This window comes from Heptranchias perlo, chromosome 7 (assembly GCF_035084215.1).
Source record: "Heptranchias perlo isolate sHepPer1 chromosome 7, sHepPer1.hap1, whole genome shotgun sequence".
In the NCBI taxonomy this organism is placed as follows: Eukaryota; Metazoa; Chordata; class Chondrichthyes; order Hexanchiformes; family Hexanchidae; genus Heptranchias; species Heptranchias perlo.
In genome coordinates this window covers 77,672,386-77,698,656 of record NC_090331.1, presented here as the reverse complement: position 1 = coordinate 77,698,656, position 26,271 = coordinate 77,672,386, and the positions used below count along the sequence as shown (strand labels likewise).

The 26,271-nt window shown below is 46.3% G+C and overlaps 1 long non-coding RNA gene across 1 annotated transcript in view; it reads left to right on the top strand.

The window, feature by feature from the left end:
- Positions 1–19,128, top strand: part of LOC137323375 (uncharacterized) — a 39,119-nt gene extending 19,991 nt beyond the window's left edge. Inside the window, exon 3 of the long non-coding RNA XR_010963363.1 lies at positions 17,107–19,128. This is a non-coding gene — a long non-coding RNA (uncharacterized lncRNA). The remainder of the gene's footprint in view (positions 1–17,106) is intronic.
- Positions 19,129–26,271: the final 7,143 nt, after the last annotated feature.

Sequence of the window (26,271 nt, the reverse complement as noted above, 5' to 3'; positions counted from 1 at the left end):
CTACTATATTCCATCACTGTGTGAATACAGGCTGTGTGGAGCACTGAAGCTGCTGACAGTAACGTGCTCTCTCTCTCGCTCTCGACTTTGCATTCTCCGGCCAGCTTTATCAGCCATGTCCCCCCACTTCTTTGCCCCAATGTGGTTGAGGTATGATCAGCAAAACTAAGCAGCCAAATCTTTGCAACTGAAGAGAGCTTGGTATCCTTGAGAAATATTGGCGGAGCTAATAACCCATCCTAATGGTATGAGACTGAAGGTCCCCCCGTGTCCCACAGACTGTCAGAAAACGTCACGTGCTTGACAGACTCATTGACTTGCTCTTCTAAGTGCAACAAATAACCCACTGTGTTGTTCTGTGCACTGCCCTTGCTTTAGGAAGTGTGGTTAGTTGCCTTCCTCAAGAGATAAGTATTTTATGAAGTATGAAAATTAAACATGGTCTCTTGAAAGAAGTAGGCTTTATGGATATCCATCATTCTGTATATAAACCATCCGAGCCTCTCGATTAGATTCTGAACTGTAAACCGGTCCCAGCTAGCCAATACTCTGTATATAAACCATTCCACCTCCTCAATAATATTCCAGACTGTGAATCACTCCCAGCTTTCTGCTATTTTATAGATAAACCATTCAAATTCCTCGAGCAGCTTTCCTCACAATTCACTCTTCTACCAGTTTTTGTATCCACCTCTGCTCACTTGTTTGCCCTAGCATTCTTCAGGTGTAATTACCATATTAAGGAGCTGAATGCACATGACTGAGACAGCTTGGTATCCTGGTCGGTTAATCACAAATCTAATAACTGATCCTAATAGTACAAGATTGAATTCCCCCACCTTGCACAGACTGTCAGAACACAAAGGCACATGCTCGACAGATTTATTGACTTGGTCTTTTAATTGCTCCAGATAATCATTCCCTGTTATCCATTATCCTGCATGAACCATCTGAGTCCCTTGATTAGATTCCAGACTGTAACTCACTCTATAATGTTTGGTTCGTACTGTAAGCTTCAGGTTAGGTATTGAATGGGTTGGATATAATGTAAAGCCCCCTCTATGCAGCCCCATCAAGCATTGCTAAGTCTGTTGCAGGATATTCAATTGTTGGCTATCAGCCTTCTCATCCTATACTTTCTTATATTCTTGTCAGTGCTGTTGGAGAATTTATTGCTAAGGAAGGTGTAAGTACATATTGTTCATCTCTCAGAAATCTGACTCAGTACGAACCTTACTCAACTCTCAATATTTGGGCCTCCCCACTGCCCATCCTAGCTAGAATCCATTCTGGTTAACTTACATCAAGCTTTACTCCAAAACAATCCATCTTTAGTTGCAAGTGATCACAGACTCTGGAGACCAACAACTGAATACTGAAAGCTCAGATTAAGAATATGGAGTGTAACCTTGGCAACCAGTAAATTATTGCCATACCGGTGTCAACGTGTGAAGGATTACCTTGGTAACGCTCTTCAGGTACAAGAACGTCATTGTGAAAAGCATGGTTAGGTAGAAGAACATAAGCCCTGAGTGAGAGGAACAGCTCTCGATCCTGCTCTCGATTTGTTTGAGATGGAACATCCAGTGGCTCTAAATTGTATGTATTTAGAAGGCCACTCAATCCTAAATGAGACATCTCCCTCCCCCTCCCGAATGCGTAGACTCTGTGGAATCAAGTAAACACGCTTAGTCCCCCCAATCTGGATCAGCTGCATACTTACCTACCACTACCCCAGACTCCTATAATTAACAGAGATCAGATACACTTTTTATCTGGCCAAAAAGAACAGATTAGAAACAAATAAAATTATTCTTTTATATTCCTTTATCTTTTTCTCACCATACCCTTTCTCTTCTGAAGGTCGTCATTCATGCTCAGGTATAGTTTCACAGGCCAAGTGGCCATTCTTCTGATGAACTTTGTCAGCGAGCATCAGTAGGCTATTCAACCACAGGGACCAACATCCACCAATGAACTTTCCAGCAGAGGTCACAAGATTGTGGTCAGGAGCAGGCCGATTTCAGATTATCATTCCTCATGGGTTATATATCGCCAAAACCCTTCAATTAAATCTTACCTGCAACAGGTATCCATTATTCTATATAAGCCATCCTAATCCTTGATCAGATTCCAGCCTGTAACACTCCCAGATACTCATTCTGTTTTCCACATCTTTCTACTTCTTATGCCACAGATGAAGCCTTGAACATAGCAGGTGATTCACTGGAAAATTGCAGGTGCACAGCCCCCAATTTTCTATCCATTTGAACAAACTGCCCACTGCTACAAGACCTTGCAAAATGTTGCTCTACATATAAACCATCTGAACACCTGATTAGATCTCAACCTGGACGTCACTCCTGGCCATCTATTATTCTGTTCTATTCCATCTTGAAATCTTTATTTAGATTACATCCTCTAACTCACTCCCTAGTGTCCTTTATTTTATGTATGTAAACCACCTGAACTCCTTGACTGGACTCTAAGCTCTAACCTGTAACGCTTCTCAGGCAAGTGCAGGTCTGTGCCATCAGCTGCAAGGACATCGGCAATTACCGTCAGGCATAGGGCTGGCAAATCCAGTGATAGCAAGAATCAGCTGCAGCCTCAAGCTTGTCTCCACCTCTGTCCAGGCAATGCTGACTTAGGGGGATAATGCCATGGGGTGGCACAGAAGACCACCATCCTGGCAACCACCTCGTGCATTACCATCTCCACTTCAAGGCAGCCATCAAACAGGGGGTCAGGTGCTGCGCTGCCCCCTCACTTGGCTGTAGACTCATGCCTCGACTTTGGGTTTCCTTTCCCTTAATTTTTGCCTGTCACTTTTTAGTTCCCTGCTCTTCATCTTTTCAGTATTTAATGACTCTTTAAAATCTTTCTGAATTTTTGTCACCCTATTATGACACTTCCCTTTAATTGTCCCCCTCCCTTTAAATTCTATTTATATTCAACTTTCGACTCTCACCAATAGTGTGCTCCTGACACCTGTCCGAATCTGCTAATGAGCTGACCTCAGAAAATTGGGTGCAAACCGCAAACTTCCATTAACGTCCATCTAAAACCTGCCAATGGCCACGCTGATGTAAATTACAACGGATGGAAAATCTAAGCCAATATATCAGACTGTTTCAAGGAAGCACAAGACTAAGTATGACTTGACAATTATTGTTGGCTCTTTACTGAACCCATTCCATGGTGACACTGTCAAATCATTAATGAAAATGTTTTATAGCAGGATGAAGATTCCAGATGCATGCTTCATAACCTATTGACTTTTGATGGTTTTGTTAGCAGTGGCCCAAATTTCCTGTGTATTAAATGCATTAACTAAACTTTACTGCTGAGTATTTCAGTAGTTCCATGTAATGCACAGTTTATGGGCATGTGGTGCTTGTAGTGAAATTATTCCTCTAATTTAAATGTCATAGTAATACACATCGCCTGGACAAAGTTTCTTACGCTCTTGTTGACTGCATATTCCCATAAATTAACACATCACATCATTTATGGGAGAATCTCCTTCAATAAAATACTGACATGAGAACGGTGCTTAGAGATGGCTGAGTTCTAGAACAAGGTTTATCAGTTTGTTGTCGGCCATGCTCTATACATTTCCTTACTCAATTTGGTATATTATCTTCTTTCTTCCATACTACCATGTTTCTGTTTTCCACTCACTGACATCTGCCAACCTTTCTCTTTCTGTGTTCTGCTGAGTACTTGTAGATAAGACCACCATCGGCCATATGAAGGAAGAGCAGGGGCCGTAGCAGCTTCTGGCTGGAGAAACCCAAGGCCATTGCAAGTGATCCATCTGCAACTGAAACTATCCCCTCCAGCAATTATATCACCGGTGTATGAGATACCTCAACCTGTCCAGGGAAGAATGTTTTAGTAGACATTGGCCCAAAAGTCCAACGTGGATGACCTCTGCCACTTACTATTTATGGAGACCAGTAGCCTCTTGTCTCTGAGTTCAAACCCCACTCCTGACTTGAGCTCAAAATCTAGGCTGACACTCCAATGCAGTACTGAGGGAGTGTTGTCTTTCAGATGAGACGTTAAACCAAGGCCCCGTCTGCCCTCTCAGGTGGATGTAAAAGATCCCATGGTATTAGTTCGAAGAAGAGTAGGAGAATTCTCCCCAGTGTCCTGGACAATATTTATCCCTCAACAAACATCACTAAAACAGATTAACTGGCCATTATCTGATCGCTGTTTGTGGGACCTTGCTGTGCACAAATTGGTTACCACGTTTCCCTATATTACAACAGTGACTATACTTCAAAAAGAACTTAACTTGCTGTAAAGCGCTTTGGGATGTCCTGAGGTCGTGAAAGGCATGAAATAAATGCAAGTTCTTTCTTTTCTTTCTAGCCAGGCTTCACCTTCAGGGTGGCACTTAAGGTGATTACTGGCCATGACTTACTTGCAACAAGGTGCTTCTAATCTCCCACAGGCAATATCAGACACATCGGGCAATTTGATGTCCATCACTGCAACAGGAAAGAGACAGGTTCTTTATTGAGAAACATGGTAACATTCATCTGCCCCGGAGCAAGATCACTGGCAACAACATGACAGAACCTTCCACCTCATTCTTTATGAATATTTTTGCTAATCATCATCCTTCACTTGTCGCCTATCCACAGCAGGACCACTGAGATTAGGAACTTAACATGTGAAGAGTCGTAGTCCAGTACTTATCATTCACCACCCTGCTCTATGGTTTACTAGAGCTCCATAACAATGAATCCCTGCAAGTTCAATGTTGAACTGTGCTGTAATTCATCACTGCAATTATTTGAAATGATTCAATATAATCCTGATGACAGAGTGGTAGAACTGTACAGTGAAATCTGTAAATTAGGGACACCTAAGGGACTTGCATCAGGAGTCCTTCATTTGCTGGTGTCCTTATTTTCAAAATGGTCAATCCAGATGAGCCAAATACCTCAGGATTGGTTGCATCTCCTGTAGCATTCCTTCTTTTTTTGGTATCACCTGGGATCGTGCTTAATTCCAAAGCCCTGCCAGCGGGATGTGTGATCAGTTCATTTTCTGTTCTCTGGGTTTCCCAGTTCATTGCCATCCTGGGGTACTTTTTCATTGAGGGAAAGATGTCCTGATCTTGAGATCTGCTACATTGGCAGCCTGCACAGGGTGAGGTGGCTGCTGTAGGGCCGGAGTGCCTGGGAGATCCCAACCAAATTCGGGGGGGGGGGGGGGGGAATTAATGTCCTGCAGACCCCTCCGCGGGACTCCTCCCTCCGTGTGCTGCAGCTGCAAATGTTTGAAGTGCTGGGGGGTGGGGGGTGGGTGGGGGTGGATAGGGGGCTGTTAGCAGCTCATCAGTACTTGATGTACTTGTGGAGTGAGATGTGGTGTTGCCTGGTGCCGTTCCTGGCTTTTGTTGAATGGGGAGTTCTTCACCCAGCATCCATAGTGACACAGAGACTGCTCTATTACTGGGATAGAGCCATGCAAGCATTCAATCCCAGAGATAGAGCAGTTTCTCTGCCACCATGGATGCTGGGTAAAGAGCTCCCCATTACACCAGAGCTGTTTTTCACTTGCTGCCATCTCACGCTGACCTGTGTGTCCCGTGTTTAAAATTGTAAATGAACTTGGTGCATTGAAGGCTGTCCGTTGTTCATAATTTGCGAGTTTCCGTGGTTTCAAGGTGCAGCTTGTATCTGTCACAATGTAAGTTATTTGGGACTGTCAATAAGAGTCCGTTTTCTGCAGGTGTCCGTTTTTTGGGGATGTGCATTTGTACAGGTTTCACTGTACTAGCTTCCGACACGCTATGTCACAGATAGGGTAGGGCACAGGGTCCAAGTCCACATCTTAAGTTATGTGTTACGTTATTAGTTATGTGGAGAGACTAGAGAAGCTGGCATTCTTCTCCTTAGAACAAAGAAGGTTAAGGGGACATTTAATAGAGGTGTTAAAAAATTACGAGGGGTTTTGATAGAGTAAATAAGGAGAAACTGTTTCCAATGGTGGGTGGGCCGGTAACTGTAGGTCATGGAATTAAGATAATTGGCAAAAGAACCAGAGGGGAGATGAAAATGTTTTTATTATGATCTGGAATTCATTGCCTGAAATGGTGGTGGAAGCAGATTGAAAAGGAAAAATTTGCAGGACTTTGGGGAAAGAACGGGTGAGTGGGACTAATTGGATAGCTCTTTCAAAGAGCTGGCACAGGCATTATGGGCCGAATGGCCTCCTTCTGTGCTGTGAGATTCTATGATTCTATTCTATGATAACTTGCTATGATGGCAAATTCTGTCATGGACGTAAATACCAAGCAATTCAACCCAGGTGGAGGAGAGCGGACAAGCTCGCTATGGGTGCCATGTGTGCCTTTGTGCAGCAGCTTCAAGAATGGGGATTCTCCACGACCTGGGATCAGGATGACTGGCTTCCTTTAATAAAATCACAATTCATTGAATTATGAATAGCGGTGGGGGGGGTGGGGGAGAGGTTCTAAATGTGGAGTAATATTTGAAAGGGAGAAAATGTAAGTTATATACAATTGGTTAACAAAACTCAAACTGTGGGAGAGACTTGTGAAGGAAACCATGTTGTAAGAAACTTTCGATGATCAGCTCCCTGGTGAAGTCCCTCTTGCTGTCATTCCCCAGGATAGCAGTAAAAGATGGTTATACAATCTTGTTTAAACAGTAGGTGACTGTGCCCTCATGTGGCTGAGAGACGAACTACACAGAGTAACAGTGGGGCGAGATTATACAAGAGGTTGTGTATCCCAGACACTATTATTGTAATTGTGGTGCTTTAAACCCAATATTAAGCCAGCTTCCTACCACTCTCGATTATGTTGCAAGAGCCAATATTATGCTCTGGTGTCAGTATTTCAGACAATTTTATGGACACTGGCAGTTCTCTGGTACCTCATCCAAGGGTATGAGCACAGACAGTAAGTGTTGGCAGGTTATTTAACCATGGGGGCTTCATGGCTAACCCCAATTCTGTCCTCCCCTCCCTGCCCTTCCCCACTGTCCACACACATGCACTTTCCATCAGGGGTCACTGAACAGTAATCAGGAGCAGGAACCCTGGCTGAGTTTTACCTTCCTTACCCCAAGGGCTCTGCAGCCCTTTGTGGCACCTTCGCTATCTTGGCTGAGATCAGCTAACTTAGTGCACACCGAGCCAGGGGCCTTCCTTGTCTGTACCATTACGCACCATGCAATGTGGTGTATTTACACACAGAGCGAGAGAGGAAACTCTGATGGTGGATTATTGAGCACACAGCCTGGAATGTACTATAAAGGATAGATTCGAGTGCCCCACTCCGCATTGCCCTCCTGAATGTCTGTTCACTCATAAACAAGTCCTTGCCATCCACAGCTTTACTATGGATGATTCCATTCCTACCTTGGCTTTGACTCAAACTTGGATCATGGGCGATGTCACCTTTACCCTTACCGAAGCCTCCCTGTCTGGCTATACTTCCCACCACTTGCCTGACCCAAACTGCTGCGTTACAGGTGTGGCCCTTATGACCAAGTCACAACTTTTCCCCTTTGCCTCGGACACCTTCTCCTCCTTTGAGTCCCTCACCTGTTCCACTGCTCTCCCCTCTCCTTTAAAATTTTCATTGTCTACCGTGCCCCAAGCCCCACCCAAATTTCTCATTGAGCTGTCCTCCCTTAGCCTCTGCATTGAATGACTCCTCATCCTCCATCTCAGCTGCTCTTGTCATCTCTCCTCTGAATTCACCGTCCTCCTGTCCTCTCCTTCCATATAAACTTTCCTATCCATATTCATGACCACCACATCAACTTTGCCATCTCATATGGTCTCTCTACTTTCATGGTCTCAGTCACTGACCAGAACATCTCCGACCCCCTTACAATCCCACTTCCTTCTGCGTCCACCCTTGGAAAAATCTCTCCCCAAGTCACTTACAATGGTATTTTAAAACTCCCAATTGCCTTGCCTTTCGTTCTCCATTCGCTACGATATTTCTGCAGCCATTAATTTGCTAACCACTCCGCTCACCTCCACCACTGATACCCTGGTTCCCAGTAATACCTTTACTCTCTCCAATCCTGTTTGTTTCCCCTGGTTTGGGCCCTCTTTGCTACCTCAAGTCCAGGGGGTGCAGACTTGAGCATATCTGAAGCATAACTGGTTTAGTGATTCAACACCAGATCTGGCTGGACCACATCAAGTGCTATCAGGCCTCACTTTCCTCTGCCAAAACCACCTACAACTCCAGGACCATCCTGGAGAGCAGCCTTGTTTCTCAATTACCAATCATCTCTTTAAACCCCTCCTCTGTCCTCTCCACCCACACCTCCAACAACAAGTACGAGGAATTTATGGACCTCTTTGTCACTAAGATTAAGATTGTCTAGTCAGCTGCCTTCCCCTTGCCCAGAAAGCCAAATCTCCCTCCAGCTCACCCCTGCCCTGGCCCTGAACTCACGTCTCTCTCCAGTTTGTCTCCCATCTCCGTTCTTGCCCTCTTCAAGCTCATCTGATCCCTGAGATCCACCTCCTTCTCCTTTGATGCCATTCCCACTAAACAGCTGACCACCCAATTTCCTTTACTGGCTAGCTAGCTGACATTGTAAATGGTTCAGGAACTGTCCCCCTCCCTTTCAAACCACATCATTCATTCCCTCCCTCCTGAAAAAACCCACCCACGATCCATCTGTCCTTGGCAACTACTGCCCCATCTCCATCCTCTCTTTCCTCTCCTTGAAAGTGTTGTTTTCTCCCAAATACATGCCCATTTCTTCTGCAACTCCATGTTTGAATCTCTCCAGCCAGGCCTCTGTGCCTCCATTGCACCGAAACGGCCCTAACCAAAGTCACAAATGACATCTTCTATGACTGTGACCATAGTGCACAATCCCCCCTTGCCTTCCTTGACATCTCTGCAGCCTTTGACACAGTTGACCATACTATCCTCCAATGCCTCTCCTCTGTTGTCCAGCTCAATGGGATTGCTCTTGCTTGGTTCCACTCTTACCTGTTCAATCGTAGCCAAAACATCTCCAATAATGGCCTCTCTACCTGCCTCCACACTGTTACCTCTAGAGTCCCCCAAAGATCTACCCGTGACCTCCTCCTCTTCCTCTTCAACATGTTGCCCCTTGGTGACCTCACCTGCAGACACTGGGCCAGCTTCCACATGTATGCTGACGACACCCAGCACCACCTCTCCACTGCCTCGCTCGGTCCCTCCACTGCCTCTGCATTGTCAGACTGCTTATCGGAGATCCAGTCTTGAATGAGCCACAATTTCCTCCACCTGAACATTGGTAAAACCCGAAGCCATCACCTTCAGCTCCACCACAAGCTCCGTAAATGTTGCCTTCGATTCCACCTCCTTCCCGGTCACGGTCTCAGACTGTAGCAATCTCAGCATCATATTCAATCCAGAGCTGAGCTTCTGACCCCATATCCTGTCCATCACAAAAAATGCCTATTTCTGTATCATCACCCGCCTCAGCCTTTCTGCTGCTGAAACCCTCAACCATGCCTTTGTCATCTCCACCACTCGATCATTCCAATGCTCTCATCCTGCATCATCCATAAACTTCTACTGATTGAATACTTTGCCTGCCTGTATCCTATCCTGCATCAAGTCCCAATTATCCATCACCCCTGTCCTCTCTGACCTACAATGGCTCCTGGGCCCCCAGTACCTCAAATATAAAATTCTCATCCTTGTGTTTAAATCCCTTCATAGCCTCACCCCTCCCTACCCCTGTAACCTCCTGCAGCCCTCTTTCCTCTTACTCCATTCTCTTATGCATCCCCCCTCCCGTTGTCCCACTTTCAGATGCCTAGCCCCCATGCTCTGGAATTCCCTCCCTGAACCGCTTTGCTTCTCCATCTCCCTCTCCGCCTTTAAGACCCTCTTTAAAACCCATCTCTTTGACCAAGCTTTTGGTCACCCCTCCTAATACTTCGTTCTTTGGCTCATTTATTTTCCTTACACCTCTGTGAAACCCTTTGGAACATTTTCTAAGTTAAAGGCACTATATAAATCCAAGTTGTGGTGGTGGTAGTATTAGTAATAGTGGTAGTACTAGTAAATGATTTGTAACCCAATAGTTACACATTAACACAACAGAGAGGAAAAAAAATCAGATAAGATGCTGTGGAATGATTTGAAGGATGCAATCTGATATCAGGATTCAGAGTATTTCTATATGCAATAACACTAACATAAGGGCTAGAGTGAGTAACATACAGGGTAACACATTGGTTGGTGTGAGTAACATACAAGATAACACACAGGCTACAGTGTGTTACATATAGGACAACACACAGAGTACAGTGTTACACACTGGATAACACACTGGCTGGTGTGTGCTATAGGCAAAATAACACATAGGCTACAGTGTGTTACATATAGGACAACACACATGTTTTAAGCAGGATATCACACTGGCTGGAGTATACTAATTAGTTGCAGTCGCAGTGCTCACAGAGCTTGTTGTTAAATTCACAAGTGAAAATATTAGTGGAAACTATGAAGCAAAATCCATCCAAACTGCGTGCTTGTTCAGTGAGGTCAAGTCAGCACAGGCGTCAGGCCATGTTTTTGTGCCATTGTTGGAGCCAATAACTTACGCAGGAGCAACACACCCACATGCATTGGCAGCCCTGTGACAGTCAAAGACAACATCTTTAAAGGATATGTGTGTACGTGTACATGCACGTGTATGTGTGTTTTTCAGGTGGGGAATTGGCTGCAAAGCAGCTTTTTTAAGTAGAAAAAAACAACAAACATTGAGATTAGGCAGTTAACATGTCAAAGGTCAGATGATGTCATGTGTCATGTCCTTAAAGCATCACTCTTTTCAAAGCCTTAAATATATTCCTGAGACACAAAGCAGCTGTCAAAATACTTGAAGGAGTGACTAATGATGTACAGGATCAAGTACTTGTACATGAAAAGCACTGGAATCAGCCTGAGCAAATCCTTCAGCTTCAAGGGGCTTTAAAGAGGCCATGTCTTCATTCAAAAAAAAAATTGGAACCAGTCTTTTTTCCTTCTGTTTAGGAAGTAAATAGAGCTATAAGAAGGGTTGTGTGTCATTTTCATCATGGTGAGGGCACAGCATCCTCGAATCCTAGAATGATACCGCACTGAAGGAGGCCATTCGGCCCATCAAGCCTATGCTGGCTCTTTGGTAGAGCTTGAAGCGATTTACATTATTGCAAGCTGTATCTGTATTTAAAGGGGAAAAAAAGGCTACTAAATAGTGTTTTTCAGTAGGGTAGAAAAGCCTCTTCCACTCATTCCCAGTTTGAGGCTGTCCATTGGTGAGGAAGTTACAGATCACATTTGGGCACTTTAGCCTGGATACTGTGATCGGGCGTGAGCCCGTCCTGAAGAAGGGCGGAACTCAATTCACGCCCGCCCGACGCGGTAGGTGATGACCCCCACCATAATTTCCACGGGTCAGCCCCATTTTAATATTTTGGGTGCGCTGCAGGTGTCAGAACCACCTCTGAATGGGAGCTCGCCGGTTTGTGGATGGGGAATCAGCATACTGCGGCAGGGGGTAAAGACCACGGCTGCAGAGGGCAACTCCCAGGAGCCACTCCCACACTTGCCTTCCCAGCTCAAAAATGTCCTGGCACGGTGGACTGCATTGAAACGAAGGCAGCTCCCCCCCCCCGGGAAGCGAACATTAACCTGCATGATTTGGCGCAGCTGGTCGCAAACGAGCTGTACATTGAGAGACTGGGAGCTTTACCTCATGACGTAGGGGGCTAGAAATTGGGCCATGTAGCGCCCGTTGTTTCAGTGCTACACGGCCTCCCAAAGTTCCAAAATGGCGTCCAGAATGCGCCCGCACGCTTCTAGCGTTACATGCACCGGACGCCATCTTGGTAAAGGGTTTCATGCTCTCGCAGGTAACAAATGCCGGCAGCATGTAAAGTAGGGAGAATATGTGATAGATCAGTGTGCAACGCTGATTTAAAGTGATAGACACCATTTTGGCACTTAACGCTCCACTCATCGCATTGTCTTAACCACGAACACCTGAACATGTCTCAGAGGCCTGGAGGACCCCCCCAACCAGCGCTATTTAAAGGGATCATGCAGGTGTTGCAGGTTAGTTGCTGGATTATTGCTTCTGGCTGCTGGTGTTTGTTGAAGCCTCCTATACTTGCAGAGAGTTGCTACAGTATATTTGCGAGTGGTCTGGCAGGTACGGCCTTATGGGGTTGGTGAAAATTACAACAGTGTTTGAACAAGATTCCTGACAACCATGGGTGGTCTGCTAGGGCTCCCACTGGGCATAGAACATGACTGGAAGCATGCAGAGAGGCCACGCAGAGCAGGTCAAGCTGTGAGGAGAGGGAGGAGGAGGAGGAGGTCCAGGGCACTGAACAGGAGGCCATATCCCATGAGAGTCTTCATGGAACACCACTCTATCTCCAGATGAGCGAGGATCAGTGAATCCAATGGCTGAGGTTCACCAAAGAGGTCGTGATGGAGATCTGTCAACTGCTGCAGCCTCAGAGCAGGGCAAGGTCAGCATTCCCTGTGACTGCGAAGGTAACCGTGGCGCTGAACTTCTACGGCTCTGAATCCTTTCAGGCCTCTGCTGGCGAGCTGTGCAACATCTCACGATTTGCAGTGCACTGCTGCATAAGGGAGGTCACGGAGGCGCTGTACGAGATGCGCAACAGGGACATCACATTCCCTCTTGATAGAGAGAAGCAGCAGGAGCGAGCACGAGGGTTTGCTCCCATTGCTGGCTTCCCCATGGTGCAGGGTGCCATTGACTGCATACTTACTGCCATGCGTGCTCCACATCTGAACTCGGCCATCTTCATGATCAGAAAGGGGTTCCACTCCCTGAATGTGCAGTTGGTGTGCGACCATACGCAGTGCATCATGCAGGTCAATGCCCGCTACCCTGGGAGCAGGCATGATGCATTCACTACGCGGCAGTCCAACATGCCAACTATCTTTGAACTGGCTGAGCAAATGAAAGGCTGGTTACTGAGTGACAAGGGCTAGCCCCTCATGAGATGGCTTATGACCCCGGTCAGCAATGCAGAGCAGGCCTACAACGAGAGCCATGCTGCCACACGCAACATCATTGAGCATACCATAGGTGTCCTAAAACACTTCTACCACCTGGACTGTTCTGTTGGAGCCCTGCAGTACTCAGCTGAGCAGGTGTCAAGATCGTCGCGGTCTGCTGCATAACCTCGCCATCATGAGGGAACAGCCCTTGCCACCGATTATTCGGCAAGACCCTGAGCCAGATGAGGAGGAGGAAGAGGCTGGGGATTAGGGGGAGGAACAGGCTGAGGATGAGGGGGAGGAGACGGAGGGCGAAGTGGAGGAAGACGCAAGGGGGCAACAAGGAACATTGGCCCTATCTTCCAGGGCTCTGCGTGCTCACCTGATCCGTGAGCGACATCAATAACATGAACGATATCTCCTAGGTCACCAATAGTCCAATACTCCCCGCCCGTCCTCTCCCACATGATCATCAAATCGCCCTCCATATGATTACACATTGCTTCCTCCCTCAGCTCATCGCAGAACTAAAAACCACCACCAAATGCAAATTCAAATTCACATTTATAAATTAACACATGAAATGATGCAAACAAAATGAGACTATTCACCCTTGTGCATTCCCTCAGTGCCTGTCACTCATGTGCCTTTACCTATCCTAGTGCTCCTATGAGGTGCATCCCCGGTGGCTGGAGCATGGGTGGTGGAAGGCTGCTGACCTTCGATTGAGGAGAGTGCAGATGGCGTTGGTGGACGACCTCAAGCAGCGCTGGGCTGGGAGGGCCCGGCTTCAGACTGCAGTCTGCAGCCCACGCAAAACTGGGCACTGGAGGAGTGGCAGGGGTGGGAGCAGGAATGCTGTCGTCCGGACAGAGGACAGCAGGTTCGACTGCCATGGCGCCACTGCCACTTGCACGGGCCGGCGCCTCAGCACTCCTGGCGATCAGCTGGAGAACGGATTGCTGGAGTGCTGGCACGTCCTGGAAGCCTCGTTCCACAGAACCACAATTGCAGCAATCTGCGCTACCGTAGCAGTAGTCTGAGCTTTAACTGAAGCTTGCAGACCTTTGATGATATCGGTTTGTGCTGCAATGGCAGCTGTTTGTGCTCCAATGGAAGCCGCGACATCGGCCATCAGACGCTGCATCATAAATAAAAACAGAAAATGCTGGAGAAGTTCAGCAAGTGAGGCAGCATCTGAGGAGAAAGAAACAGAGTTAACGTTTCAGCTTGAAGACCTTTCGTCAGACGCTGCATCATGGTGGGTTCCACAGGTGTGCTGATGGAGGTGACCACCCGTTCCATGTGGGAAAGGATGGGCTCCAAGCTCTGCACAAAGCCCTGTGTCAAGTTGGAGCTGGACTCCTCCAGGCCCCTTAATGTTGTGCGCAGGCTTTCTGGCAGGCTTTCCAGTGCACCGAGCATTTGTTGGTGTGCGCCCATCAGCCGTCTTCTGTGGCCTGGCCCATCGAAGTCCTCATTTGACCACTCGGCAGCAGAACTAGTGAGTGACCTCGCCCTCCGGTGAGCTGGCACCTGTGGTATCCGTTCCCCCGCCCCGGCTCCTGCGCACTTGTGCTCGGTGTCTCACCACGTGCAGATCCCTCCTCTAACCTAGCATGTACACTACACGTAGTGTCAGTCTCAGAGCTGGTGGATGCGAGCGTCAGATCGAGTGACAGTGCGGCTTCATTATCACTGTCTCTCTCTCCTCCTCCTCCACCTCGGACGGTGCCGGCTCCAGTTCTTGGGTATCTGCAATAACAAAGGGAGACGGGTTGAATTGTAGAGCGGGGAGAGGAGCAAGTAAGATGTGTGTGCTGATACCGTCTGCAGCATGTTAGTCAGAAAAGATTGTGGGATGAGGGAGATGTGGGAAACAAGAAGGAGGATTAGGGATGCAGAGACCCCCTTCGTCGGGACCTCCAGCGTTGCCGGTGGCCATGTCTGCAGTGATGGCCCACCCAATGATGCGCAGCACTGTCTCCTCCAGTGTAGGCGTGTCTGTCCTCCCCCAGGTCTCTCCTGCTGCCGCCTGTCGTGCGCCACCTTCTCTTGCAAGACAGAGGGAAGTGTGTCAGTGAGTGTCCTGCAAGGTGTCTGGGTGATGTGCCTGTCATGGTTGAATAGCTGTCAGTGCCTGTGCTCTGTGAATGGTCGTTGTGTGGCCTGCAAGTGTGATACTATGTGAGGGTGAGAGGCAGCATGCCGAGTGCAGCGTTGCGTACAGACGGGCAGCGTTTGTTGGTGGGTGGGTGAGGAGGGGTGTCATGCTACGGTTGGTAGGACGTGCCACTTGACACTTGCATTCACGCACCTTGACCACTCATGTCAAATCATTGAACTTTTATTGGCACTGCACCCACGTGCGCGGTTCCATGCTCCTGGCATTCACCTCCTGGGCCATTGTCTCCCACTGCCTGCGCAGCTGGTGTCTGGAGGGTCTCCTTTCGTCCGCTCACTCCACCTGGGCTTCCAGTGCATCGTCCGAGAACCTTGGGGCGCGCTCTCTTGCCAGTCCAGCAATCTTGCCTGCCATCCTGCACTGTACTCATTGACTGTGCACCATCCCTTTACGAGTTGCAGGCTGCCTTTAACTAGTGCTGGCCACGTCCCATTTCAGGCCCCCTGCTTGTGCATGCAGCCTCTCAACAGCGTGGGTAACACTGGCTGCACGCACAAATCATGGTAATGATCAGGCAGCACGAATCTCACATGCTGCCTGCACCGGAAGCACCGGGCGTGGGTTCAACACGCATCACGATGCCCGTGCCCGGATTCGGGGGTTATCGAATTTAACCCCCAGGGAGTGGCATTGAGCAAGAGAGCATGTAGAGCCACCTGAGTTCAACCTACGACTCCATGCGCCTTTCGGGAATTCTGTCACTCTGACTTGTCATGCTGCCTCTGACTGTCCATGGGGAAAGGAGATGAAATTGCTTGCCCTAGCAAACAAATCATTCTCGGGATGTGGGCAGCATTGGGAAGGCCGGCATTTATTGCCCATAAGACAATTGCCTTATATAACTGAATGCCTCGCTAGACCACTTCAGAGGGCAGTTAAGAGTCAACCAATGTGCATCTCCACCTGTATATCCTCGGTAAGGGTATCTAAACGTGGATGCCATGCACCTTTGGTGCTGCCTGACCAGCCTGGGCGTCCGTCCTTTGCTCCACCTCCTCTTCTAAAAAACAAACATACAGAGGAATTGCCAATGGACACCCAATTGTGCCCAGTATGAAATGGTGCTGGTGGAGGGGGAGAATGGCAGCAAATGGCACAACGGTCAAAGTATTTAACAACAGTAAAAAAAAAACACCAAATACAACAACAACTTTCATTTATATAGCGTCTTTAACGTAGCAAAATGACCCAAGGCGCTCCGCAGGAGCTTAATCAAACAAAGATTGTCACTGAGCCAAAGAATGAGACATTAGGACAGACTCTGGCTACAGCTTCATTGAGTATCATGGAATGAACCAGAGACAAGGCTGTGTTCACGTTCTGTGAAAAATGGGTCATTTCTCAATCCGTGGAATTAGATGTTTCTCAGCAAGTCGCACACAGTAATCTATTGGGTATTGTAAGTCTCAACACTAACTGATTGGGTGTTACCAACCTTACACCGATCAATAGGATATTGAAAGCCTCACATCACAGCCAATTGATTGTATCATTTAAATTGGGTAATTTTTTTTGAAACAGTTGTAGATTTGGTAATGTATTTCATTATCTTATCACCTATGTTTGACATTACTGTGGTGATAAATATGGTACCAACCTATTCTGGCTCTTGTCCCTCTCGAAACAAAGAGTGCCCGCTGCCTGAAATGATTCAAGGCTGTTTTCCCTTAGGTGGAGGAGGGGTCAATACAGGCAGGCGGTCCTCCCATTCTGCACAAAGTTAGTTATTGGAGGCCCACTTCATCATGGATCTCACATGCTGCTGTCAGATTAGCTGCTTCACCTGCTTTGCCACTAAATTCATGGAACTAGTTCCAAAGCATCTACATGTTTGGCCAAGTCCTCTCTGAGTTTCTGCTTTGTCCTCCAACAGGCCAACAGACGAGAAATACAAATTGGGGAGAGCAGTGCACGAAAGTCTTACAGTGTCAGTCTCCTGAGACCGGATACCAAATGGAATTGTAAGATAAAAGGCCCCGTGAGGCGATGTCAATCTGAACTTCACAGAGATAGACCTGCCTTTGCAGTGTAAACCAAAGCTGGATTGATTGATCTGCTCTGTAAATGGACTGGTTTTAGTTGATCACAGGTGTGGACAGTGAATGTATGTCATGTCATTAACGTACAAGGTGGGTGAAAATGAGCCAACAAAGAACGGTAAAGATTGTCAATCTTAAAATGTAATTAGCTGACCTTTAAGTGCCCCTCCCCCTGTGGAATTCTAGAGATGAGCTATTCACTCTGTAAATAGTAAATGGTACATTTGTAAATAAAAGCTCTCAGTCTCATATGCAACTGCTTCCAAATGGGAATTTGTGTCCTGTGGCAGATTCATCAAAATTATGACGACTGTATACGTGCAAACCTGGTGCGTGTGTAGCTGGCACACATCCTTGTGACCCAGTTGTTTTGAGTATGACCTTCTCCATTGTCAGTGGAAGGTCCAGACTGGTGTAAATTATTACAGGTATGTACAGAGTGTCAAGTCCAAGGAAGGTCCATACAGGCCAGAGCAAAGCTGGCAGACGTAATGCTGTCAGCTGTGCTACTGGAGGCACCCAGCAAGGCATACACGTGTGTGTGTGTGTGCGTGTGACTGCTAGCTGAGCAATGTCCTATACAGATACTCATCTGAGCCCGCTAACTGAAGCAGAACTGCAGCCATAGGCATTTTTAGCAGGCTGGACTTTTCCACATCACGCTGACACCTACTGGTGACTTTGCTGAGGACCTCTTGTGCCTGTCACAAAATCAGAAACACACAGCTGGTCAGTCAACGCCTGCGGAGAGAACGGACAAGCCAACGTTTCAGGCGCAGACCCTTGATCAGGACTGGAAAATAAGAGGCGGACAGATACAGGAGGAAAAGAGATGAATCGCGAGTGGAATGATGTAGCAGATCATCTCGGTCAAGTAATGGGACAGAAACGTTGAGGCATTAAAGAGACAAAGGGTGTGTAGGTGGCCAAGGAAGTGCGAGGCTTGGGAAAATGGGAGGGATGGAAAACCTGGGGCTCAGGCATAAAGTTAAAACAGGTCGAAAGCTAAGGATATAATTAAAGTTTGAAGTTACTGAAGTCAGTGTTCAAACCACAGTGTTTTGGAGAAAGTTGAGTTATTTTACTTGAAGCTTGTGCCGAGCTTCGTTAGAACAGTGTACAAGGCCAATGATGAGGAGGTTAGAGTGGGAGTGAGAGGGGCGTTAAAGTGTACCTGTCACTCACGTTAACTTTTTTGTTGTTGTCACTCCAGGAAACCTTCCTGATATTTTTTCGCCTGCTTTTGTCCCTTTTTGTCCTGAGGTTATGACTCATGCTCCATCTCCAGTGCCTCACCCCAGAGGCCATTCTTCATGACTGAGCTCAGACGGCCAATACAGTAGGCTATTCAACCTCGGGGGACATCACAGCCAAGCCCGATCCTGTCCTCTCGGGCAAGGGTCACCAGTCAGAAATCCACTTAAATCAGACAAAAATGATAGACAGGAAAAGACCGGCTGATTCATCGAACTTGTCCTGCTCCAGCATGGCTCAACTGAGCATCATAACCAGCAGCCACGTAATCTCCTGGGAGGGACAAACAAAACAGAAAAAATTCTAATCCAATTCAGAGGGAAAGAAAATCTGGAAATTCCTCTCTGACCCGCCCCCCCTTCCCCCTTGAAGACGAACAAAATGAGTTCCAGGAGACCAAGAACTGATGTATAACTCTATGACTCTATGATTTATTTTTCCTCCTTTTAACCCAAGGGCATCGATGAAGGCATAAAATTACAGAGAGATATTAATAGATTAAGTGAATGGGCAAAACTGTGGCAAATGGATTTCAATGTAGGCAAGTGTGAGGTCATTCACTTTGGACCTAAAAAGGATAGATCAGAGTACTTTCTAAATGGTGAAAAGCTCGAAACAGTGGAGGTCCAAAGAGGGTTAGGGGTCCATGCACATAGATCATTAAAATGTCATGGACAGGTACAGAAAATAATCAAAAAGGCTAATGGAATGCTGGCCTAGAATGCAAGGGGGTAGAAGTTATGTTACAGCTATACAAAGCCCTGGTTAGCCCATACCTGGAGTAATGTGTTCAGTTCTGGGCACTGCACCTTAGGAAGGATATATTGGCCTTGGAGGGAGTGCGGTGTAGATTTACTAGAATGATACCTGGACTCCAAGGGTTAAATTACGAGGAGAGATTACACAAACTAGGGTTGTATTCCCTGGAATTTAGAAGATTAAGGGGTGATTTGAACGAAGTTTTCAAGATATTAAGGGGAACTGATAGGGTAGATAGAGAGAAACTATTTCCACTGGTTGGGGAGTCCAGGACTAGGGGACATAGCCTAAAAATTAGAGTGAGGACTTTCAGGAGTGAAGTTAGGGAACACTTCTACATGGAAAGGATGGTAGAAGTTTGGAATTCTCTTCTGCAAACAGCAGTTGATACTAGCTCAATTGTTAATTTTAAATCTGAGATTGATAGATTTTTGTTAACCAAAGGTACTAAGGGATATGGGGCTAAGGGGGGCATATGGAGTTAGGTCACAGATCAGCCATGAGGCAGAAAAGGCTCGAGGGGGCTAAATGGCCTACTCCTGTTTCTATGTTCTTATGTACTGCCCTCACTGAGATCAGCACGAAACAAGAATTGACCCAGGTCCTTCTGCCTCTGTATGGTGGTGCATTTACTCACGGAAGCAGGGTAACGCTCCCTCTACACTGCGCTATTAAGCATATCCAGATCAGGGTACTGAACAGGTTAGATGCAAAGTAAAGCTCTTCATTGTGCCATCAGATCAGGTCTAGCAGAGATTAGAGGAAAAGTAAAATTCCATCTATATTGCCCTGTTAAGCCCACCCAGGTGAAGAATAGCTTGGGCTATATGCAGAGAATAATGGACATGCAGGAGTGAGCTCGCGCCAGAGTCCCCTGGATGGTTTATATACGTAGAATACATGTACACAACTTTTTTACTAACCACTCTCCAAATCCTTTCATTTACATTGTGTTGTCCCTGCAGTGCTTCTCACAGTTGGTTTATTTAAAAAAATACTAATTACTAATGATCTGACATTGACTTTAAAGGGGGACCATTTTGATTGGGGACACTAAATCACCCAGCTCTGGATGAATTAAGCATGATTTATACCAATACCCATCACAATGGACCGATCCGCCCCACCTGTCCTTCGTCGAAAAGTTTATGCAAAAAAACACTTTCGACCACAAGGCGATCAGTAAGTGGTCCGCACGTAACGTCCTCGAGACCCTGCAGGAAAAGGAGACGATGGATCCTGTCGGTTGGTTCCCCGAGCAGACTGTCAATGTCATTTGGCAGAACGCCTCATCGCCAGAACTTTCAAACAAGCACCAAGACCTAGCTTGGCTGGTGGTGAGAAGGGCCCTTCCTGTCAGATCCTTCATGCACTCCCGGACTCTCAGTGCCACCGCACATTGTCCCCGAGGAGGCTGCGGTGCAGATGAAACCTTCTGGAATGCGCCTTTGCAAGGAAGGTCTGGAGAGAGATGCAGTGGTATCTGTCCAGGTTCATCCCGAGCAGCTCCGTAACACAGGACTCTGTGCTCTACGGGCTGTTCCGGGGACGCACACCGAGATGGACATCAACTGCTGCTGGAAGACCATCAACTCAGTGAAAGACGCCCTTTGGTCTGCCCGAAACCTGCTGGTCTTCCAGTGCACGGAGCTGTCCTCGACTGAGTGTTGCAGACTGGCACATTCCAAGGTCCAGGACTACGTGCTCAGGGACGCACTGAGGCTGGGTGCGGCCGCCGCAAAGGCTCTGTGGGGAAAGGCAACCATTTAGAGCCTTCCCGCCATTGTATACCGAGGGGCTGCAATCAGGGAAACCCCCCCCGGGCAGAATCTAAAATTCAAATTGCTGTAATGTACCTGTAATGAATCTGTAATGTACCTGTAATGAATCTGTAATCAATAATCTGTATTGAGTATAATGCAATGAGACACCCCAGAGTGTCATGAACTGTAATTATGTACAATGTGTTCATTGAACTGTACTTGATTTAACCTGCAAATTGTATAATCTGTATTGTGTACGTTTGGAATGTGATATGACAACTGTATTGTATGTTTTGCTGCAAATTTTATGAATAAAGTATATTTTTTGAAAAAAAAAGACATTGTAGGGAACTGATACAATGACACTTTTATCACACAACCTCATGGGCCAGTGTTACAGAGGCACATGTTTATCAGCACAAATCCAAGTTTAATGCCTCATTGAACCTGAGGCAATGGTTCCCCTTTAAGGCAGCAATTCGATCCCAGGGTTCTCCTGATATTTGTAAACTGGAAGCGCTCGATGACTCACAGGCAGCTGTTCCTGTCACCCTGAAGACTAAAGTAACAGGATCAGAACCAGGAAGTTGCGGGCTCCACGTTTTATTCCCCTCCATTCTGTGTAAGCAAACATTTACAAAGGTGATGTGTCATCTGCTAAAAATGCTTCTTTTCAATCTAGAAAATATAAGCACAGTAAATAACTTAGCCTCTGAATAAACTGAACATGCTTGTGGTCCGTGTATGGCCACAGGGATTCAGACCATTATTCCCAGTCAGCAAAACAAAAGGTTACTTTAACCATGGATTAACCGTGGTTAGGGGGGGTTAAAATTGCGTCATATGACGTGCATAACGCATTTGTAGAAAATACCTACTTTTGGTATTTTCCTTTACTTTAAACAGGTTAAAATAGTGCACAGAGGAATTTTATGCAAATAAGTCTCCTCAGATAGTTTTTACAAACGTTTTTTGTGAAGAGATGGTCCCACAATGCAGGAATCAGATTAAATGAACTTCGAAAGCCAACCCACAGATTATAGGATAACTGGTCCATAGAGTTACAACTGGGGATGAATTAATGAAACTGGGTATGGATAACAGTCCTTCCCCATAAGTTGATAAGCATCCTTTGCTTTTGTTGGATGTATCGGAAAGAGGGAGATGGAAAGGTGACTTGTTCAAATTATGACAGACTCTTCAGCCTTGGGGACGGATCAATTGGAAGCAGCTTTAGTCCTGACCAGAAAGAGGGTTACAGGCAACCAACAAATGGATCTGACCGTGGGACAGCTGGTTGGGTACTGCAGGGACTCCATGCTGGTAAGGTGCTGTAAAAATCAGCTTCTGAGACATCAGTTTTCTGCTCTAACTGCAGCTTTGCATCATTGGTAGGATCTAAACTTATTCAGCACAGAGTGTGCAAGACAAAGAGTTGTTGTTTTTCCTTCCAACTGGGCAGGATTTTGCTCAACTGTAACCACCAGTGGAAACAGTTTTTCCTTATTTACTCTATCAAAACCCCTCATAATTTTGAACACCTCTATTAAATCTCCCCTTAACCTCCTCTGCTCTAAGGAGAACAATCCCAGCTTCTCCAGTCTACCCACAGACCTGAATTCCCTCATCCCTGGTATTCATGTGTGAACCTAGACAGGTTATTGCTTTGGGATATATCACAGCTCATCGCAATCTTGTCCTCACTCGGCAATAGTGGGGGTCACTGGGTGGGAATCAGGAATGTGGGCCCAAGTTCCCCCCCCCCCCCCATTCTGTGTAAGCAAATAAAATAAATGAAAATAGCAAACTGAGGAATTTCCTACAAATGCATTAAAATAGCCCATGATGCAGTTTCAACCTTTGCTACTGATTTTTTCCCTTTCCCCAGCTCAAGGATGTTGAGGCCAATTATAGCATAGCTCCTGTCACCTTGGCTGAGATCAGCTATCAGAGCGCAGTCCAGTATTATTAGGCTGAGCACTGCAATGAGACATTTTGCTTATCTCCCAGCATCCTGCCCGCCTCAACTGAAAAGCCACGGCGTGTTTCCAAGGCGATCACTCCTGGCCATTTTTGGACAGTATCCGGAATATCCCTTTAATGTAATTTCTCTGGTGGACAGGCTGTCGTGTTTTTCTCCAGACTTTTATGTGGAGTCTTTGACCAAGAGGCTCTGCTGCCCTCTAGTGGACATTGTAGTGCCCGCATAACTGCTGCATTCAGGTTTATTGTATGCAAAAAATCAGTAGCAATATGGGATTTGCTCTAGTTTGGTTAAAGTGACAGCCAAACCATATCAAAGATTTATCTTCTCCTTGATATCCATGGAAATTCTGAAACACAGAAGACCCAAGGATCAGAAAGTCACACAGTATTGTATCTGAATTAGCATTTGTCTGATGCAATGTGATCCTGTTTAAATGTTGATTGTTTAAGGGGAAACCATGCTGCGTCAATTTTGCAAGTATATTTTAATGAAGACAGCTGCCTTTTAACAGTTCATATCTCCGCTTTATTTTTAAATGCAAAAGTATGGTTTGTTACATTCTCATCCTTGGGTTCAAATCCCTCCAAGGCCTCGGCCTCTCTATCTCTGTAACTTCCTCCTACCCTACAACCCTCTGAGAATTCTATGTTCCTCCAACTCTGGCCTCTTGTGCATCCCCCACTTCCTATGCCCCACCAATGGCGGCCGTGCCTTCAACAGTCTAGGCCCTAAGTTCTGGAATTCCCTCCCTAAACTTCTTCACCTCTCCAACACTGTCTCCTCCTTTAAATCCCTCCTTTAAACCTACCTCTTTGACCAAGCATTTGGTCACCTGTCCTAATGTCTCCTTCTTTGGCTCGGTGTCAGTTTTGGCCTGATCACAGTCCTGTGAAGCACTTTGGAACATTTTACTACGTTATAGGAATTATATAAATGCAAGTTGTTGTTACAGGCCAGGAAGGTCTTAGAATTGATCCTTGATCTGCATTGAGTTCTCTACAATTCATCTCTGCATCCTTGAGTTAAGAAGGCCAGGGTTCCTGCTCTCAATCATTTAGCCAGTGACTCCTGTCGGAAAGTACGCATGTTGCCAGCATCGGGTAAGGACTGCATAGAGTGCCAGCCCTCCACGGCCAAATGGCTTGCTTACACTCACCGTCAGGGCTTGCACATTAATCAGGCTTCTTGAGTGAGGCACTGGAGAGCTGCTGGTGCCTGTGTAACCATATCCCCAAGGTGGGTTAAAAGTCATGAAGATAGCCCGGGAAGGGACAAAGTAGGGGTGGGATAGGAAAGAGTCAGTGATTGCCTGACAAATGTGTATTTAAGCACAGCATGAGTGTATAATGTCCCCTACCCCATACATACACACTGACAGGACCTTTGCTCACTCACTGGATGAGAATTCTCCTGCTGCTGTTCACATTGCATCTTCTGCCAATACAAACTCCAATTGTTTAATTGATCAAACATCAAAGAGAATCTGTAACACAGCAAGGCCATTCTGATCTCTATAACCAGCTCTGTGTACTGCCCACACAAGCTGGCCCAGTGACAAGTGTCCTGCTTAGATAGCTATCAATTTAAATCGGCGGGAGATCTGGGAGTGAGTTACAAGCTGGAATCGGATCAAGGGGTTCAGATGTTTCACATACAGAATAATGGGTGCATGGAAATGAGTTACAGACTAGAATCTAATCGAGGGGTTCAGGTGGTTTATACATAGACTATCTGGTACATGAGTTACAAGGCTGGGGTCCATTTGATGGATTTGCAGAATAATGGATATCTGAGAGTGAGTTATAGGTTGCTATCTAATCAAACGATTCAGATGGTTTGCACATAGCATATGGATACCTGGGAGTGAGCTGGAGGGCAGAGTCCAATTGAAGGGTTCAGCAGGTTTAAACATAGAATCATGAACACCTGGGAGTGAGTTATGGGCTGGGATCTAATTGGAGGTTTCAGATAGTTTCTACATAGAATAGAAATCTGAGCATGAGGTACAGACTGGAACTAATGCAGGGGTTCAGGTGCTTTATATATAGAACAATGCATGCCTGGAATCGAACTGAAGGCTTCAGGTGGTTATATACAGAATAATGCATACACAGGAGTAAATTACAGGCTTACAGGAATCTAACCGAATGTTAGTACATAGAAGAATGGACACCTGGGAGTGAGTTACAGGTTGGAATCTAATCGAGGATTAAAATAGTTTACTTCTACGACCAATTGTGTGAATGCATGTTGCTGGTGGGTAACTTTGCCCACTCCCCATGATAGTGGAAAAAGATGGGGAACACGCCCACTATTTCTCAGCATGTGATCCGAATTGGTATGGCTCTCCACCTCTCCACTGGGTGAGTGGTTTTGTAAAACTGGCCCTCTGGAGTACAGGATACACCAGAGTGATTGATGACTGATTCCAAGCCAGTAGCCTATTTGGCAGTTCTGATAACAAAGTACACCGCATGAAATATTACGTTACCATTTCTGAATTTGACATTAGATAACAGCCCTGAAGCCACTTCTTGCCATTTGCGGTGTTGAAATTTGAAGGGGGTATTCCCTCGTTGGGCAGATTTTGTCTGCAGTCAGTGTCAGTGCTGACAGCAACATCAGCACATTCTGTGTCCCTGATGCAAGAAGAGTCATACGAAGGGATCAATGATTTTGAACTCATTTTTCCAGATTTATTGAGCAACAGTCTGCAGTCGATTACCAGGAGACTCAATATTCAGGAAAATGGAACAGATTTCTAACAGCGTCGTTCAACTGACAGGCCCCTCACCAGCTTCGAGAGATGCCTCGACATTGAATTTGAAATAGAGGGACAGCAGTCGGGCTTGTTAGGGTGCATATTCTAATCAGTTAATCAGCACTGATTGTGAGTGTAATGAGATGCATGTATGCTGAGGTATCAGTGACATGCGACTGCAATCCATGAACTGCTTCATAAACCCAGCAGAAGTATCTCTCCATCAGTGCTAATGCCTTGCCATTGAAAGTTTGATGGGAGAGCATTAATGGACCTCTCCACTCAGTTTTCACGCAGTCTGATCCTGCCAATGGAATAATGCAGTCAGCTGGAACAAATTTGAATCTTAATATCACTGCCTTCCACTGATTGCTTGTAAAACCAGAAGATACTGGTTTGCAGGTGGATAACTCTAGTATTAAATCACTCAAAATAAAATGAGATTTGAAAAGAGAGAGCTGACTCCCAGGGGTAT